Genomic DNA, 20,430 nt, shown 5'->3' with positions numbered 1-20,430 from the left:
TAAACGTTAGCAGCAGCTGTTGAAGCAGTTGCTCTCCGAGTAGCCAAACGAATCGGCGCAATGAGCAAAATGCCACAGAATCCACGACATTCTACCACAGCATCACTCAATCTGGGAGTCGCGAAGAGTTGGGTCTCTCCTGTGAGAAAACTCCCGTCGTAAAACTCCAGGAATGCGTCCAGGTGCCTTTGTTGTAGCTGCTGCTGCTGCAGCCACTGGAAGGAAAAAAACGGGGGCCGGGGAAGCACAACGCTTGATATTATAGCGACTGCAAGGCTTGTTTGTTTTTTAATGCAGTTATTGAAAACTCCTTGGAGCTCAACATTTGTTGTTGGAAAAGCGGGGTGCAAATATCATTAAAAAAGAAAAAGCAGCTGCGATCCTAAAATGAGAAAAGCGTGAAAACCGTGATGAACGGTTCCTATACATTTAAAAGAAAGGTATAAAAGCGGGAAAAGAGCAGCGTGTCTTCCTTGAGGCCCTTCAGGGTAGCCTGGGGAAAAATGTACAGGCACTGAGGCACAGCTGCTGTTGCAGGAAAACCGTTGCTGTTATCTTGAGAAATGCACCAACCGTCACTACCCTTACTTCCCTGGGAGTAAGAGCTGAGTAGGCGTGACTAGGATTGCTCTGCTTTGTAGTAGGCGTGGGTTTTCCACACAAACATGCACACAATTAGCATTTGGAAGCATTCCAGAATAAATAGCATCTACAGAAAGGAAGGGAAAAATGAGATTCTGCAGGTTGGTTTAGACTTGCCTAAACACAAATGGTTTAGGGATTGAAAGTTTATAGCGCAAACACACTCCATGTGCCAGGTGCGCAACAGACGGAAATTCAGTCAAACCACAAGGCAAAGACAAAGAGCCTCCGTTGCACATTACCAAATGTAGCAATTCACTGATAAATGTACCTATGTATGGCTCAATCGGAAAACTATCCAACCAGACCATTTCTGGGTTAGGGTCAATTTTAGGACTGGGTTAGTGTTAGGGTAAGAATTAGAATCAGGTTTGGGTTTGGGTCAGTGTTTTATGTTTTCTTGTGATTTTGATTCATTTGCGGTTGGTTGGTTTTTTTCAATTTGTTGTGTTGCTGCTTTTTCATAAGTTGCAAGTTTTCTGGTTTTCTGGAAAGTTTAGTTTTAATTTTGAATGCTCAGCTGGGGAGCTAAGCCTCCCCTCTTCCCAGCTGAGAGATTCCTGCCCCCAACTCCTGCTTGCACGCAGCCAGGGAATGCCTGGCTTCAGGTGGTGCAGCTTCCGGGCTGCCTCCACCTTCCCTGAGCCCAGCGACTATTCAGCCTGGCTACCTTCGGGGAAGGTAGAGGCAGCCCAGAAGCTGCATCTGAGAGCCCCTGCACCACCTGAAGGAAACGGAGTTAAATGTTAAATTGTGCGTGATGGAAATACCACACCAGTTTTTAATTTGGTGGGTCCTAAGGGGAAAGGAAACAGGAATTTGGAAGCCCTGATTGAAACCATCCCAAATGGCCGGTTTCCTGCCATGGCTGCTGGCTGCTTTCCCAGAACACCAGACCCCAACCATGCAGATTTTCAGGGGTAATAATCCCTGCTGTTATGTACTGAGTTGAATAGGATCCAAACTGCAGCAGTCTGATTGGTCCTAGAACAATAGGATCCAAATTGCAGCAGTCTGATTGGTCCTAGAACAATAGGATTCCGAATGCAGCAGTCTGATTGGTCCTAGAGCAATGCAGCAGTATGATTGGTGGCAGGAACCACCCAATCATGCTCCAGATATAAGTGAATCCACAACCTGATTGGCTTACAGTAGAATTCCAGAATTAGCCAATCATGTGCAGCCCATTGTGTAAATAATGTATATAAAGCAGATACTTTGAGGGGACATTCATTCATTCCTCCTCACCACTATGAGCTGAATAAAGAGCATGAAATCACTTTGCGACTCTGAGTATATTTCACTGGTGACGAAGGTGGGATCCCGCTGAGCTGACTGCCACACACAGCACCGCAGCACCGCCACCTGCCGCACCGCTGCCTCGCACTGTGTATCCAGGCTTCAGCTCCGGGACACAAGGAACTCAGAATGGCAACTGACAGCAGCTTCTCGCCGTTTAACCCAGCATCTGGAGACTGGGAAGCGTATGCCTCCCGTTTCACCTTCCTCCTAGAAGCCAAAGGGGTCACCGATGAAGAAGACGCCAAGAAGAGGGCAATATTCTTCAGCGTCTGCGGAGAGGAGACGTTTGAAATCGCCCGGGCTCTCCTTGCACCTGAAGACGTCGCTACTGTTCCATACAAAACAATAATGGAACAGCTGAAGGGGCACTTTTCACCGCAGCCCTCAGTGGTGGCTCGTCGAAATGCCTTCTACGCAAAGCGGCAAGCCCCTGGGGAAACCATAACTGGGTTTGTGACCTCTCTCCGCCAAGCCGCCCGGTTCTGCAACTTCTCAGAGCTGGAGAACATGCTTCGTGACCGCCTCGTCGGTGGCCTGAAGGATGAGAAGCTGCAACGACGCCTAAGAAGGACCTAACGTTCCAGGTCGCTTTGGAGGAGGCCCTGGCAACAGAAGCTGCCAAGAGGTCGACGCAAGAGGCACGGCTGAGCCTGCCATACCAACCGAGGGTTCACCACGAAGACCTCACCGACGACTCAGGATCCGACAGGGAGGAGGTGCACCGAGTACAGCAGCGCACTCAAGCAGCCCACATACCACAGCTGCCTCGACGAGAAGGAGGGAACTGCGCAAGCTGCGGGGAAAGTCACGAGAGGAGGACCTGCCGTTTCCGCAACGCAGAGTGCAGGCAGTGCAGAAAATCGGGACACATCGCCCGGGTGTGTCGAGCTCGGCCCACCCGACGCCAGGCATCAGATGACCAATCCAAGAGCCCCAGGTCCCGGGGCCCAATGCACCAAGGCAACTCGACGGAGCTCACAGACTTCCAGGTATACCAGTTGCCCCACCCCAACGTAGAGAAAATTTATGTAGAGGTACAGATAGAGGGAGCCCCATGCCGCATGGAGCTTGACACGGGTTCAACTCTATCCATAATCTCGGCAAGGACCTTAAGGAAACTGTGTCCTACTGGGGGTCCCAAACTCAGGCCGGCCCCATTCACCCTCCGGGACTTCCAGAAACGTAAGGTCCCCACAATGGGGGTGGGGACCTTCAGGGTGCAGTACCAAGGGCGGACGCGGCAAATGGACTTGCTTGTGGTCAAGGGCCCCTACATTAGCTTACTGGGATTGGCATGGTTTGGACCACTGGAGCTAGCCATCACTGGGGTGAACCACACTAGCTTACAAGTGGACGTGGACGCCATATGCAAGGAATTTCCAGTGGTTTTCGATGGGAAATTGGGACAGTATACGGGCCCCCCCATTGCTCTACAGCTTGACCCCGCAGTAAGACCGGTCAGGCTCAAGGCCCGCCGGGTCCCGTTTGCCCTGAAACCCCGTATAGATGAGGAATTGGACCGGCTCGTGGAGCAAGGAGTGCTGGAGCCGGTGCCTAATGCCCCCTGGGAAACCCCAATCGTCACACCCGTCAAGCCTAATGGTTCGGTCCGCATCTGCGCAGACTACAAATGTACCATAAACAAGGCCCTCACGGCCCATGCATACCCAGTGCCAGTGGTCAGCCATGTCCTTGCCACCCTGGCTGGGTCGAAAATTTTTGGCAAGCTGGACTTGGCCCAAGCATATCAACAGCTGCCAGTAGATGAGGGAGGTCTTCATGGTGAGTTCTGGCTCCTGTTTTTCTAGAAAAATAGCACTGGATGTTGCCATTCTGACCATTGTATTAACAGCTCATGCTCAGTTCCATCAGCTTCATTTCTATGGAACTCTACATTGCTCCACATCCTGCTCCTTAGCCATCTTCAACTGACCCGGGCAGAAATCTTTTTAGCTGAGTAAAGGAGGGGGTCCCCTACTTCTGTATGTGTGTAAAAGCACCTTCTGTACAAATCTGCATGTATTTTAACTAATCCGTATTTAATATTGTGGAGATGTGTATCTGATTTCAGCAGTGGCTGGCTAAAGCAGCTTTTAGGCCAAGGCAGGATTGACATCAAGGCTCAAGGGATTGGATGGATGGATTGCAATTTAAGTGCATTTTTTGCTACTTTTTATACACTTCATTGGAGGGTGAAGAGAATGAAGTTTGAACCAGGAAGTCCGTGTTTCAAATTTCACCTCTGCCATAACATGAACACACTAGTGGCCTTAAGCAAGCTACTCTCTGAGCCTCTAGTCTTCCAACTGCACTGCAGAACATAATAATACTGAGCATTTAAAAAGGTTGCTATAAGGATTACAATTGGATCATGCATGTAAAGCCCTCTGAACACTTACAAGATCTATACAAATGTCATTGAGCAAAGTTACATGTGCTGTTGAGGAATAAAGCATCCTGATGGATGGTTAGGACTTATGGGAGCTGAAGTCCAACAACTGAAGGATCACAGGTCCCACAGAAGCCTCTTGTGGGCTTTGCTTCAACTGGATCCCTGTTGGCTAGACATTTCTCATAAGTTGCATATTTACCATCTCCTGCTGGTCCCGAATCACAAGCAGGGTGGAGTTCTTTCCTCTGCAGTCCTCTTGGCTCTCAGCCCAGGTTGTTATAGCTTGAGAGATCCAGTAGCAGATGTCCCTGTGCAGTTCCCAGTCCTTGGGGCATACTTTGCAGTTTGGGGTGTCCTCTAGTGGTAGAGAGGGAAAGCAAGAGGCAGAATATTTCTGTGCATAAATGGATGCTTTTATTTTCCCCGTCCTGGGAGAATCTGAGAATTTATTGCATATTACAAAATGTCTCATTGCAAAGGGGAGCTTTATTTCAGTAAATAAACTTCCCAGGAGTTTTGAGTAACATGTAGAATCCCAAGTGGTCTCAGATGCTAGTTAAGCATTTTGAGAGGAAACTACATGGGCACCTGACTTCATGCTGCCTTTGTAATGCTGCAAGGCTGCATGAGGAGGAAATGTACCTGGGACCACCGCCCCTCTGGCCCTCCCCACGCAATGCCACTGCTGATGAACTCAGCGTGTGAAGAGGCTAAGCTGGTTGCTCTAGCCAGGCTGCATGACACCCACAAGCCAATCTTGTGCTCCTATACCAAGAATTTATGAACTTTCACCTCTTTAGAACTAAACTATTTACTGCCTGTGTAACCTTTCTGAGTGATGTATGGAAAAGAACATGAACTTGACCTTTGAAGAGTTTGTAAGTAAATCATTTTTAAAGTACTAAATGTGGGATCTTTCCCTATGCTGAGGGAAGATGGTACTTTTTTTGGAACGCAATTGGAAAGACATATTTTAAAGGTCTAACAGTCTATATTTCCACACTTTACTTTGCCCCAAACTTGGATCTTGGAATCCAGGAATTTTCCTTTCTATATAATATCATGTTTTGCTTGCATCAACAGTTTCAACCTGCCTCAGTTCCAGTTCTTCATCTGGCTATCCTGGTCCTTCTCAGGGTTTGCAGGTTAATGAAGCCTGCAAGGTTCTTTTCATCAGTGGCGTAGCGTGGGTTGTCAGCACCTGGGGCAAGGCAAGTAATTTGTGCCCCCTAACCCGTGGATTTGCGTCCCCTAACCTGTGGATTTGCGCCCCCTAACCCTAACCCCCAGATGTTGCGTCCGGTGCGGTCGGCCCCCCCTGCACCCCCCACACTACGCCACTGCTTTTCATTACAGGGATAGGAAAAGACATTTGTGAACCACAGCATAATCACTTAGGCGGAGAGTTAATTTGAGCAGCCCTTATAGGGGGAGGAGGAAGTCAATACATCTGAATTCTGTGTCATTTTAAAAGTAAAACTTTTAAATGGTGTTTTAATAGTAAATCTGATTCGGAAGATGGAAGTGGCTGACATCCAGACAGTGTTTCTGGTACACATACACAAAGCACGAGTCATCCATGAGTGGCTGAGGTTACCTGTTCCACTCTGGCTTAGAGAGCTGCACATATAGCGTTTCAGCTGTAGCTTAAATTCAGAGTCAGTGCTGCTGCTGCTGGTGTCCTCTAGTGTTTGTTTAGGCTGCAAAACTAAATACATTTTATAGTGTTGCATTTGATCCTGAATATCAGCTCTAGTATTAAAGGATGCTATGGACAACTGTTGGGATACAGTCTGTTTTTCTTGCACAGGAAAAGAAACAGCCATTTTGTTTTGTTACATAGCAAATGTAATTCACGAAGGATACATATATTTGGCACCCTGTAACCTGTCATCAAATGATGAAGAATCCTGCTGTTCACAATGACTGGGCTAAACAAGCAGGGCATCAAGGAGTATTAATAGGAATATTAAATAATGTTCATTATTTTAATTAAAATACAGAGGTGGAAAATAGGGCTAACCATTAGGGTTGCAAAATAAGAAATACAATTCCCCACAGTTTATTCAGAGCATAGAACTGGGGCTTATTTGATGCATAATTTATATTTTCTCAAATAAATAAATATTTTTTGAAATGCCCACAATATTTTTTATTCACCAGCTGCTAAGGTGCCTTTGATGAAAAGCAGAGTAACCAACAGCCTTCCAGCATGATCAGCGTTTACTGGACTGTGCCAGGAAACGTTATCTGTATTCACACTCTCAGGCTGCAATCCTATTCCCACGTGGGAGCAAACGCTACTAAATTCAACGGGGGTTGACTTGCACAGGATTGCAAATATTCTTGGAGAAACCAACATTAAGCACTCAGTTACTCACCCAAAACTATCAGCATTACTATAGCCAGAGTGAGGAAGAGAATCACAGCGCAGGCAGTTCCAAGAGCAACGCGAAGGCCCTGTGTATACTTATGGTCATCTGTAAGGATTAAAAGTTGATAAAAGAACTATGCTTTTTGGTGTAAAGAGATTGCAACTGATGCTGGTGTGACGTTATGAATTATGGCATCTACTGCCTGCACAAACAACCCTGTTCTATATTAAGTCGAGGGTTTTTTTGGGGGGGGGTTACACTCAAAGTGTTTTATTTAAATATGACACTCACAATGCAAGATTCAGTAGCTACAGACCAGTTTTAATTGACACAAGCTTTTGTACAGTTCCAAAGGAGATCCAAAAGAGATATCTCATTTTTTTAAAAAAGGCTAGCAATTCAGCTAATATAGATAGAAGATCAACTTAAATCAAATCTATTACTTATTTATACAGTGCACTGTATAACTAAAATATTGAATGCAGTAGACAAACACAAATTATAAAGGATAATGGATCAAACCTAAGATTCTTAGTACAGAATTCTGTTTGCAATTATGAAAACCTAATTCTCTCTGAATCGAAGCTATGACATTCTGCCGTATTATTTTTTATTTATTGGGTTTTATAAACAAGAATAATGTTATACAAATAAGTATACCAAGTCTTCTCATGTCATTTGTATATCACACAAAAAACATAATAAATGTGGGAAAATATCTACAACATACGTTTCATTGTTAGTGGTCAATATATAAGCTCTTGGTTCATGAATTGGTTTCCCATCACTGCCATACTCTCTCCACTGTCCTGCAGTCTCACCAGATATGTTAGCTTCCCCCAAGGCAGCAGGGCAGTTTATACACTATTGCCTGCCCTCAGAGACTGGTCAATCTGGTGGATTTCCAGATTGCTCTGGGTGATTTCCCAGCTGATCTGTCTGGTGCCATAAAAACACTGGCCTGGACAGCTGACACAATCACTCCTGACTTCCTCTCCTGCTTAGCAGCCCCACACTTATGCCCAGAGCTTATTGCAATGATGCAAGCTGCCAGGTGATTAGGATGCAGGTGGAGGAAGACTTCTAATGTCTCAAACCGAACACCGATACTTGCTTGTAGTTGACGCATTATACCTGGGGCTAGTTTTGAAAACTTCAGAGCCATATGCATGTTCAGAACATGGCTGCAAAATTCTTGACTAGGACCAATCAACAGGAACATATGAAGGAGTGACCACTGGGTCTGTAGCACACTTCCACCCGCAGACAAAGTCACAGCTGTCTGAACATCATGCCCTCTATCTAACCTTTGTTCTCTGAGTGGTCTGCTGTGCCCTGTCTGTGACCTTTGTCTCCTTCGCTATACATTGTTCAAGGGGGAAATGATGCAGTGGAAAAAGACGCCAAAATAACTTTGTACCACTCCACAATCTCGTGATTGGAAGATGTAAAGGGGACAGTCCAAAATGTATTTGACTGGTTTTGCATATTGTGCTAATAAAAAGAGCCTCAGCAGAGCTAGCTGGCAGCTTGCTTATGCGCAGCTCACCTGCATTACCAACTCCTGCCTCACGTCCTTCACTTCAACATACTTCAAGTTGTTGGCCCCCTGAAGATGTCATTTCTACTGCTCACTCATGATTATTTATGCTCCTGATGCCGCTCATAAAGAATCCGACTTTCAGTTTTGTTTGTTCCTGCAGAGAGTGCTTTTTTGTTGTTGCTTGCTACACTGTTTCATTTCCAATCTGTTCCTATCCTGTGTCTTCCTGCTGAAATTCCATATTTTTCATGTCACAGAAGTTCTGGATTGTGTGTGTGTGTGTGTGTGTGTGAGAGAGAGAGAGAGAGAGAGAGAGAGAGAGAGAGACTGAGATAACTTGTATGTGTGTGCCCTGCTTTTGTTGCACTCCAGACAGCAGTAATGTGGTATAATAGGGGAAACATTACAAAACCAGCAGAATAAATCCACCACAGATGCATTATTCTTGTGTCAATAACATGCTGCTGAATACATCCACAGTAAAATACCTGCCTGGAGGGGTCCTCAAACCTTTTTACAGATATGTGGGCTTATCCACACTTACCTGTCCCCCTGCTTTCCAGGCACATTTCCACACTTTAAAGCTCGATATCTGAGTGCTCTTTTATTGCCCTGGAGCTTCCCCACAAAAAAACCCTCTTTAAACTAAAACACATCAATTTGGTTTTTCTGTGGGTTGCTGTTTGCACCAATTGAGCTTTAAAGAGCAGGTTTTCATGAGGAAATCTCCAGGGCAAAAGAAGGAACACGGAGTTTTAAAGTGTGAAAGTCCTAACAAAAGAAGAATGGATACAAAAACTTATGGAATACACAGAAATGGCGAAACTTATCAGAAATATAAGAAATCAAGATAACAAACTTTTTTTTATAAAAGAATGGAAAAGGTTTATTGAATAATTTCAAAGTGTAAACAGATAAGAACACTGGCAGGATTATTATAATAACCTGCAGTTCTGTAAGAGTATACATTTAAAGTAGATGAATAAATGATTACGTTAAGTTAATTTAAAATATGCAGAAAATATAAAAAATAAATTTAAGGAACCGCAGAAAGAGGGGAAGGAAGGTGAATTTCAAAATGTTAAAATGATTGTAAAATGATTGAAAGGTATAAAATTGAAAATCATTTTTAAAAAAATTAAAAAATGAACGTGATCCTTCTGCAGGCAAAGCATTTATTCAATCACTGAGGCCATTCTGTAATATATAAAGGAAAATAATACTTCCATTTGCCTCTCCTGCTTCCAATTATTTTTATTAGGTGACTTCAAGGTTGGAGAATTATGCAAAGGAGAGGAAGAAACAAACCCCTTTCTAGTCTCTCCATACCGTTCATGTTTTGTAAACCTCTAGCATGTCCACCCTTTGTAATTCAAGTTTAATTTTCTAGAATAAAAGAAGGATGCATCACTCTGAAGACTATCCAGGCAACTACATTGGGCAGCAAGGAAAGAAGGATTTAGCAGAGACCCACAAAACAGAACCTGAGGACTTCAGATTCTGTAACCTGCCTGCAGATTAATTACCCTGCACAAAAGAATAATACATGAATAAGTGAGTCACTTACTGCAGTTCCTGCCAGGATGAGGCATCGGTATCCTTGAACAGGAAGGCATTTCCTGAATGTTTAGGTCTGCATATGCTATTTCCCCAGCCATGACACATGCAGAGAAAGCTGAACGTGAACTAAAGGAAGGAAGCTGAGCTACAGCAACAGGAGCTGCTGAGGTGAATGTTCAGCTCCAAGCCACAGCGACTAGCACGCTCAGCATCACAGGGTCCAAGTGGTCTCTGTCAAAGTTTTTTTTTTTTTTAGACTTCCTTTTCTCATAAGAATCATTGGTTGAGACCAGTGAGTGCATCTCTGTTTAAATTATAGCTGCACCAGCATCCTTGGCCACCCCCTCCACCTGATTCTACTGTTGCTCCTCTGCCAGAAACTGCACTTGCTGGCATCCTGTGACCCCTTTAGGTTTGGGGATTGGGGATTTGCCATCTGGTATTCTTGAGGACTAGTAACCCACTTTTATTTGATTAACCTTGTGCCTTTTAGCTGATTGATTCAATCCACAATACATTTGTTCATTGTTTTATAGGTGTCTTTTGAGATATTGAATTTTCGAGTTAAATATTGACACCCAGTCTTAGAATGGAACACCTTTCGTTGCTGGGACTTAACAGTAGCAACATTGCTTCAGAAGGTCTTCCCTAGGGAATATAAGAAAAGCTCTCCGATCAATGGTCTCTCAAGATCAGGGTCAATGAGACAGTGAATTTTGTTTGAGTTAAAACTTAGGTAAAATCCAATTGGGAAGCCCATTTATTGATAGTCTCTATATACTACAGTGGTACCTCAGGTTACATACGCTTCAGGTTACAGAAATAGTGCTTCAGGTTAAGAACTTTGCTTCAGGATGAGAACAGAAATTGTGTCGCGGCCGCAGGAGGCCCCATTAGCTAAAGTGGTGCTTCAGGTTAAGAACAGTTTCAGGTTAAGAACGAACCTCCAGAACGAATTAAGTATTTAACCCGAGGTACCACTGTATCTCTATGTGGCTATAGACCAGCAGTACTGTTCGCAGCAGAACAAGGTACCCGGCTTTGCCAGTTGGAAAAATATAGCTACGTATGAAGCTCAAATTCAGCACCCAGCAGCATAGTAGGAGAACAGGTGCACCTATTAAATCAGTACAGCACCTAAGATGAGCCCTGCTGAACCAAAACAAAGACCTATCTCCTCCAGCATCCTGTTTCTCACAGCGACTGAGCTGTGGGAAACTGTGATCTACTTCTGGGGAAAGGGAACATCAACAGAGACTTGCACATGCTTTCCACAGGTCACACCTGGCCAAAAAGGTATCAGTTCACATCTGGTCTGCTGTACATGTCTGGCTTCACCCCTAGGCCAGATTCCTGTCAGCAGCCCTCTTCTTCCAAGGTGGCCCCTTCAGAGTCTCCATTTTCCGGTCCTGTCTCCTCAAGGGTGAATTCCAAATCTCAGGAACAAGTAGAGCTTCCTAGAATCACCCCAGGGATCCAGAAAAGGCTTTTACCAAAGTGGGCAGAGATATTTTGCTTCAGTGCCTTTAACCAAAGCAGGCTTATGTCCAGGGTTCATTTGCCTCCCCAGTGAACAGGGGACTAGGTAGACATATACTAATGGCATTCCCTTTCTGGCTATGCACAGTGGGGCTTAAGGGGGACCCTAGTAAAAACCAAGATCCCCCAATCTCTGTGGAGAAGCCTTCTTAGGTACACAGCCTGTTTCCTGCATCTCCCCATGGTACCTCTTCCATCTCTTACACCCTTTCTTTCTCTTTGACCCTTCATTTTGCCTGAGTTACAGCAGCTGGACTCCTCCCCTACATCAGGCATGTGACTGAGACTGCCCAACCCTTCTTTTCCCGTAGGTTGGGCCGGATTAACACCTTTAGAGGCCCTAAGCACTTTAAAGATTGGGGTGCCCCATATATACCTACCCTAAATAGTGAAACGAGTAAGACGTAAAATTATATTATATTTTTCAAAATGAAACAAAGCTTACAGCGAGATGGAAAACCATGATGATTTTTGTATACTTCCACTTTATTTATATTATTATATTATATATAAATATTATTATATGTATGCCGTCTTTCCACATTTAACACAATGCTCAAGGCGGCTTACAACATGAGAACATTTACATAATTACCAACATAACAAAAGTTATAAAAAATAAGTGAAACAGGTTGAAAGTGTGCAGGCACTGAAGCCTAGTTCAGATCATTTGAGGTTTTGTATGAAGCTGTGAACAAGAGTCAGAGCTGAGTACTCCTCTCTGTAGTCTCCTGTCACACACCAGCTTTGGTGTAAAATTGTTTCCATACATACAATTTGCTGCCTTTCCTTCTAGAAACAGTATCTAGGTCATACAATGGAAAGGCTTACCTAAGCATGTCAGAGAATTGTGACAAAAACAGAAAAGCAGGCAGAAATGGTGGCAGCTCTGTGGTCAGAGAATCAAGTGAGTACAATCGGTATTTGTTCACCTGATTGTTGTTGCTGTCTTGATGTCCACAAATGGTATGTCATTAAATACTTTCTTACATTGTTTTGATGTTTCCTTTACACAGAATGAATGCAAGTTGCACAAACTATGTTAAATAGTAGACAGTGAGCTGAATATTGTAGCATTAGAAGGAAATCAAACTGCAGCGGAATGGAAATAGTGCTGATTGTGATCAAAATGGGCCAGAATGGAAATTGCTGATTTCTTACATCCCTGGGATTGATCATAATTTCTCTTGTCATCTGATTTTTCGTGCTGTAGAGTTTTTATTCCTCATATACACATCAGGGTGACTGCAGATCCACTTTATCGGTATGTGGCAACGGGAGGCAATGGCAAACTCCTTGCTTAGATAGGCACAGTTTTCGCTTCCTTTCACCACCAACCTGCAACACAAGGAGGAAAGGTGAGATGGGCAAGCCAGGTTTGTCACTCTGTTTTGCATGGGTGGGACAGTGTCATGAACTAAATAGCCAAGAATCAGATCCATTAGAAATGGGAACTTAGTTCCAGATCATCAGTATTTCATAACTCTGAAGCTCAGAGACTTATGGTGCAATCCTGTACACATGTGTACTCAGAAGAAAACCCAATTGTGTTCATCACAACTAAAGAACCCTTGGCAGGTGGCCATCCAAGCTCTATTTAAAAACCTCCAATAAAAGAGAGACCACCACCTCCCAAGGGAGCCTGTTTCACTGTTGGACAACTCTTACTGCCAGAAGGTTCTTCCTGAGTTTTGGTCGGAATCTCCTTTCTTGAATCCATTGATTTGGGGCCTGTGTTACATGACTGGCTTACCAGTCTGGGAGACAGCGCTACTGGAGTTTGGCACAGCTTGGCAGGATTGTTAGATAGCAGATTAAAAAAGTGTGAGAGTATGTGGTTTATGTTTCTTGATTATACTCATAAATCTGCCTCCCTAATCAAACCACCTGTAACATTATGGAGAGATCAGATCCACGGATAAACTTCACCCTGTGTGCTTTTGTACTTTGTTTGTATGACAGATGATCTGTACTTGATATTTTGTATTGTTTCCTTTTTCTTCACTGTTTACCCAAAAATCAATAAAATACTTGTTTTTACTAGAACCTTCTCCAATGATTGTTCCACAGCAACTTGTTTTCCAACCTGGAAGGCAGGTTGGAGGCAGCAGATGACTCATCATCAGGGTCCATCAACAGCCTTGTTCTCCATGGGTCTGTCTAATTCCCTGCTAAAGCTGTCCATCTTGTGAGAGTCGGTTCCATAGTTTGTAATGTGTGAAGAAACACATTACTGCACCCTGAATCGCCTACCTTTCAGCTTAATTGATTGACCTTAAGTCTTATGAGAGTGGGAGAACAAGGACTTTCTCCACACCAGAGGAGCTCAAGAGCATTAGCTGAAGCTTGTCAGCAGTGTGGATGGTTTCTGTGTGTCTGGTCAGAGGTGAGAAACCCCAACATATCAGGAAGGTTACTGAGAGGTTTATGCTTGGAGTGCAATTCTGATTCCTTGAAGTTCACATTCTGGAGTGATTTTTGGTTGCAGATTCAGGTTTGATCAACTCACTGTACACAGCATGGCTCCTGCTTAGTCCCAATTCGGAGAAGACCAAGGACTCACGTGTTACTGTATTCTGACCCATCTGCCCATATCCAGGTATCATTGAAGTCCTTCCAGAGGCCAATCCAATGGTCAGCTTCGCCCTTGAACCGGAGCATGAACACCTTGGTTGAAAACACACAAACAGCTTAGAACAGTGCCTCCAAATGAGTCTTCCACTTCAAATAATGCCACTCGTGGGAGGAGAACAAGAACTCCCAACACAGACCTGGGCAGTGAGACTGGAGATGCAAAGAAAGTGAGGCTTAGATAGCAGAAGGAAAGCTTTGCTGAAAAGGGACGAAGGAGGTTCAAGGATAGGAAAGTGGCTGAAGGAAGCCTATATGGCACGGATGGGGAACTTGTTGGGAAATTGATCTACAATTCCTATTATCCTTGATCATAATGGCTCCAGGATGGATAATTTGTTTGCATCAAATTATGACAAAGTCAATTTACCTCACAGATTCTCTTTATATTTCCATAAGGATAGCTCATCCTTGGTGCTGCGCAGGAGATAATTCTCAAAACATTTATACATTTGTTGGTCTCACCTTTTCCAGCTCACTCTGAATCGCAGCCAGAGAAGAGCCCTGGGAAATGCAAAAGCTCTGGGCAGAAGTCCAGTTTCTTTCTTCTTCTGAGAAAAAATAACACTTCCCTCCATAGACAATCCAGCCAGCTGGGCACGCTGCTCTCAAAGCAGCAGAGTAATTCACATCAGGGGAAGTCTGGTTGGATTTCCCCCCTGCAAGAGAGAGAAAGTTCTGCTCTGAACTGGGATCTGCACATAACATTTCAACCTCTGGCTTGGAGGGAGGGCAAAGAAGGAATCAATAAGCAGCTCTTGTGGCTCCTGGATTCAGATGCATCTTGGAGAGAGGAAAGGGAAGGACCAGTAGAGGAATCACACCACTTGGGGGAGCTTTGTTGCTCAGTGGCAGAGAATCTGCTTTGCATGCTGACGGTCTCGGGTTCAATCTCTGGCAACTTCAGGTAGAGCTGGGAAAGATCCCCTCCAAAGTCCCAGAGAGCCATTGGCAAGAGCATGGATAATATGGATTCAGCCAAAGGCAGCTTTTTTCCTAACTGCTGCTGCTAAGTGTGAACTGGCTATTAGAAGCCAAAGTGCTGGTGGCAGACAGAGGTCATGACTGGGACAGACCTGGAAGAAAGCACTAAGAAAACAGGCAGAAAACTCACCTCTCGGGCCAGCAAGAGCAATGACGGTGATGAGGAGGAGGAGAATGAGGATGATTTCGACGACGATGATGATGGATGCAATTAAGATGATACGCTTAGGCGTGATTCTTTTACAGCAATAATTAGGGTGACCCCCTGAAAGGAAATTAGCACACACAAATAATGGTCTTGATTTACCATTGCTAGGGAAGAAATAATAATAATACAAATCTCACCTATAAGGGGTGTTTCACATGTAGCCACATCACAACACACACACTCACACTCACACTCACACACACAACTAAAACCAGCATGGAGAACTGGGTTGCTAATACCAGAACTTTGTTGTTATAATTGCAATATCTATTTCTTCTTGACATTCAGGAGTTTGGGGTTGGTATATTTCAATTTTGTTTCCATAGCTAATGGTCTCTACAGCATCTTAATTTGCCAGGTAATATTTGCATTTGTTGGCGATTGTTCCAGCTCTTTTTCTTTTTGTTTAAATTTACACATAATTTTTTTGGGTTTCTCCTGTCTCTCTCTTTTAAGTAAAGAGTTGTGTTGTATAAAATAACCTCTTATATAATATGCTTTACTTGCATCCCATACCATACATATTTCTGTACCTTTATCTAAATTATTCTCAAAATTCTTTTTCTTAATTTGGGGTTGGAACACATTAGCCAGCAGCCTTTTGACCCCCAGACAGTCAGTCTTACTGAGATATGAGTGACAGCCTCCCCCCCCCCCGATCCCCGCAGCAAGGCTTGGAGGCCTCACCTCACAGATGGCTCCATCCAGCTCAACCACACAGCTGTTAAACTGGGCAGGCGATTTTGGGGGTCATCCTTTGGGGGCAAGAACTGATCGCTACTAGGAATAGCTAGATAGACACCTACCAAGATAAGACATTTGATCAGAAAGAGCAATCTTTTATTGATGGCTGAAGAATTCAACTGGTCCCAGAGGAGACATCTAGCATATGCATTACTCCCTGCCCCCCTTGCAATTGATGAAAATAAACCAGGGGTGGTGAAGAAGGAGAAAACGTATACTTTTAAAGATCAGGCTGTGTATTTTGGTAGGTTTTCATAGTTTGCAAAATCCTGTCCAGCCTAAGTAGCCATAGTGAGGATGAGGATGGGCCTCAATAGCTGAGGAGTAGCATATATATACAACAGGTTAAGGGCTTTCTCTGTTTCATGACACTCTTTCTGTCACTCCAGATGCCCATTTTTATTTTTATTTTTGCAACCCCATTTCCAGGAGTTAATACAAGCACCTGCCCACTCATTTGCATCTTTGCATTTTATTAGCTTTTTGAAGTGAAGAAACAACAACAACTCCCAGAATGACAGTATTCAGAGAGCCTTTTAAAAAATTACAGGGAACCAGGCAGAGGGCCTTCTCGGTAGTGGCACCTGCCCTGTGGAATGCCTTCCCATCAGATGTCAAGGAAATATACAACTATCTGACTTTTAGAAGACATCTGAGGGCAGCCCTGTTTAGGGAAGTTTTCAATGTTTGATGTTTTATTGTGTTTTTAATATTCTGTTAAAAGCCGCCCAGAATGGCTGGGGAAACCCAGCCAGATGGTCGTGGTAAGAAGAAGAAGAAGAAGAAGAAGAAGAAGAAGAAGAAGAAGAAGAAGAAGAAGAAGAAGACAGCTTTGCCTAAGGAGGCAAACTTACCTGCAGCATCTCCAGTCCCTTCCTTTGGTTCACTGTGAGGACCTCCCCACTGTCCTTCTCGCTTTTCAACAAGGCCAGGTGGTGCTGAAACTGGGCCTGCCAAAAGCAAAGAGCAGATGGGTGTTCAAGGCTTAGGGAGTGGGCAGTTCTGGGTTTCTGCATCGTTCTCCTCCCTTCATAGGCATGAGCAAGGCAAGGAGATCATAGGCAGTTCTAGGATGCCCAAATCCTCCTGAGAGGTATAGGACCTCAAGCCTCCTTACCAGGTGTGCACTCCTTCCTGCGAGGTTCTAGTTCTAGGTTCCTGTTCCTGTAAGCACCTGGTATCATGTTTTTAATATTCTGTTGGGAGCTGCCCAGAGAGGTTGGGGAAACCCAGCCAGATGGGAGGGGTATTATTATTATTATTATTATTATTATTATTATTATTCTTAAACATCACCATCACCATCACAACAGCTACAGGTGATTTTTCATTAATACCCACTTTGCTTCATTTGGTAACAAAGACTCCATGCAAGTTATTTTTTTCATTTGAAAATGGCCCACGTTCATTTCCAGCCACACTGTCGTGAATATGGCCCATTGTCACCTATGGCTACATAGGCTGGGCAGGATTTTGCAAACTACCAAAACCTGCTTACAAAATGCAATGACATGATTGCACATTCTGCAAAAAGAGATTCTTAAGAGCTCGCTCTTTAAAAAAAAACCCCAACCAACAGTCATCTGTCTCCAGTCTCCATCTTAATACTTTTCATTCATCAGAATTAACTTGCTTACCAGATTTTTCTCTCATTTCCAAATGTCCAAAATTGTAACTAGCTCCATTCTGTTGAAGCAAAAGCGTAACTTGTTCTGTTCCGTTTATAGTTTTCTCAAAGGTATTGGCATGTTCCACCATTTTTGGCTCACCATCCAGCAGATTCTTCATCCTTCAGAAAGATAATAGAAAACCTTATTTACAGGCAAAACAACCCTTGCTTGCAGAAGCACCAGACGCCTTCATGAGAAACAAGAGGGAGGTATCAAAAATTTAGGTTTGCAGAAGTACAAATATTTAAGTGAAGAGGACAGCCCCCTAAAAAATAATAATAATCGATTGAGGTCTGAGCATGCTCAGTAGCCATGGGAAAGAAGAGAGGTGGGGAATCTTTTCCCCTCAAATTTCCTTCTGTGTCACATTCCACAGAGCTAGAAGCAAAGGGCAGCAGGGCAGCTACTGTGATTTTTACCTTTGTACATAAGCTGTACATCTATAGAAGTTTATAAAATTATGCATGACACGAAGAAAGCGGAAAGAGAAAAGCTTTTCTCCCACTCTTGTTAGGACACTAGAATCAGTGGGTATCCAACAAAGCTGAATGTTGGAAGATTTTGTGCGGGGTACAAAGAATAAAATTAAAATTAAAAATAGAGTTTGCTTTCTGAGGGTGGCTGCACTCAGGAAAGGAACAGATAGGCAAGGAAAAGCAGGGCACACAATTCAGCTGCTGACTAGGCAAAGCGAAAGGATTGCCACAGAGGAGAAGGGAGGCAGGGAGGAGCCAAAGTCATAAGCAGTCCAGCCAGGCAGTAGGAGTGGGTCGGAGGTTTATTTTATTTTATTTTCAGTTTTGAACAGGAGCCTAGAAATCCAAATTTATGCTAAAAGAAAAGAAAAAAAATGAGATGCCCACAGCTATAGACCAACTTCATTCAGTATTCACAGAGAGAGGCTTGGGAATATGGCCTCTCGGAATAATGTGTTGCTTCGAGTGAAACTGCACCCCATCCGTCTCTCCCATTTCCTCATTTGTCACCCCTATGGGTGCTGAGAAGTGCTCTCTGCCTTTGAGCTCTTTGCCCACCTACTTCCAAGGCCTGCTATGTTTTGGAGGGGGGGGTCTGGAATGCTTTCTGAAGACAGTGTGTCCATCAGCTGTGGCCCCCCTGGTTCTCCCTCCTCCTCCTCCTCTCCCATTATTTCCCAGCTTTCCCCTTCGTCTTCCTCTGAGCTGCGACCTCCCTCAAACCCCTGTTGTAATTCAGAAATGTCTTCTTCTTCTCTGGAAGGGTCAGGCTGGGGAGCCGGTCTCCCCCATTCCTCCTCTGCCCAGTCCCTGACAGACAGAGGCTACACAAAATCCTCCTCCCCAAGTGAGGGGAGCCCCCCTGCCTGAATTCAGCACAGCATTTTCCCGCCTTTCCAGAACTCCTTTATTCCTCACCCCACAAAGACAGCCAAGATCCATGCTCCAGAAGCAAGCACTTGATATTCATCAAATATCTTCTTCATAGAAGCAGAGGTTGTATGGCCATCTGTCCTGGATGCTTTGAATGAGATTCCTGCATTGCAGGGGGCTGGACTAGAGGACCCTCTGACCCCTTCCAACCCCACGATTCTACGATTACAACGTCTCCCACCCACCTGATGTGCTTCTAGTCTAGAATCTGTTCCTAGAGAGTTTTTCCTCCAGGACAAGGCAGAAATCCTTACCTTTCCATGAAGAGTATGCAGCTCCTTCTCCTCCCCCTGTGCACTGCAAGTTTTGCAGGTTGGGCCCCTTTCCTCTTTCCTCTTCTTTCCTGCCACAACAAAAACCCCATGGCTGCACAGCGGAGACCCTTCGACAGCAGATTGAGCTAGCAGCCGCTGCTTAAAGTGCTCGGTGTCACCTGTTGAAGCAGCAGCTGCCCACAGCCGCTCATCTCAACCTTTAACCTGCAGTCATGAATACATTTACGTGGCAATAACAAATGAGTAGGTGTGGCTAGGATTCCACTGCTCATCTCATGCTTTAGTGCCTGAGGGCCCTGGTCCTTCCACCACCTGGCCCGGGGCGGGGCCTGACAGGCCTCACAAGGACTGCTGCTACTGCTGCCCAGGAGGACTCCCCTGTGTGGGTGCCTGAGGGCACTGGTCCTGCCACTCACCACCTGGCCCAGGGCAGGGCCTGACAGGTATCACAAGGACGGTTGCTGTTACTGCTGCTCCTATCCAGGAGGACTCGGAGGGGCGCAGAGTTCTTTTTAAAATGTTTTAAAATTTTCTTTTTCCCTTTTGAATTTTTTGTATGTGGGGGTGGGTGGGGGTGGGATGGATGTTTGGTTGGGCTTGGGAATTTGATTTTGATGTATTTGTAATTTTTACAGTTTTTTGTTTGTATTGTTTATTATTTTTTTTAAGGTTTTATTTTGTTCTTAAGGGGAGGGGTCAGGGCTGCCGGGAAGCGGGTCCCAGCCAACAAAATGGCTGGGGCATGTTCCACAGAGGGGGATGCGCTGGAACAACGCTAAGACCAGACCATGTCATTACAGAGGGGGCAGGTTTAGTCGTTTTCTGAGGACTATTGCTGCCTCCGGGTCTGGTCCTGACCGGATGGATACTAGAATCAGCAAGGGATACCCACATGACCTGAAGGTGCTGCTGTGCAATGCCAGGTCAATGATTCATAAGACCACTGCCATCCATGACTTGATCATGGATGGAGGACTTGACCTGGCATGTGCAACAGAGACTTGGTTGGATGAAGCAGATGGGCCTGTCCTTGCCGCTGCTTGTTCACCAGGTTTCTCTTACGCACAGCAACCCAGGCCTTGTGGGCGGGGAGGGGGGGTTGCAGTGATTTTTAGGAAGTCACTAGTTTGCACCAGGCGTCCTATTGGGAAGACCC

The 20,430-nt window shown here is 44.7% G+C and overlaps 1 protein-coding gene and 1 long non-coding RNA gene across 2 annotated transcripts in view; one reads left to right on the top strand and one right to left on the bottom strand.

Annotated features, from left to right (window-relative positions):
- LOC310757214 (C-type lectin domain family 2 member D-like) overlaps positions 1–20,430 on the top strand; it is a 131,088-nt gene that overhangs the window by 78,295 nt on the left and 32,363 nt on the right. The window lies entirely within an intron of this gene.
- LOC310757350 lies at positions 11,988–15,087 on the bottom strand. Its single transcript, XR_014545089.1, has 3 exons — positions 14,450–15,087; positions 13,917–14,020; positions 11,988–12,691 (listed from the first exon to the last, which is right to left on the bottom strand). It is a non-coding gene; the product is annotated as an uncharacterized lncRNA (long non-coding RNA).

Source organism: Podarcis filfolensis, assembly GCF_964270895.1.
Source record: "Podarcis filfolensis genome assembly, chromosome: 2".
Lineage (NCBI taxonomy): Eukaryota > Metazoa > Chordata > Lepidosauria > Squamata > Lacertidae > Podarcis > Podarcis filfolensis.
This window is presented reverse-complemented; position numbering and strand designations above follow the sequence as displayed.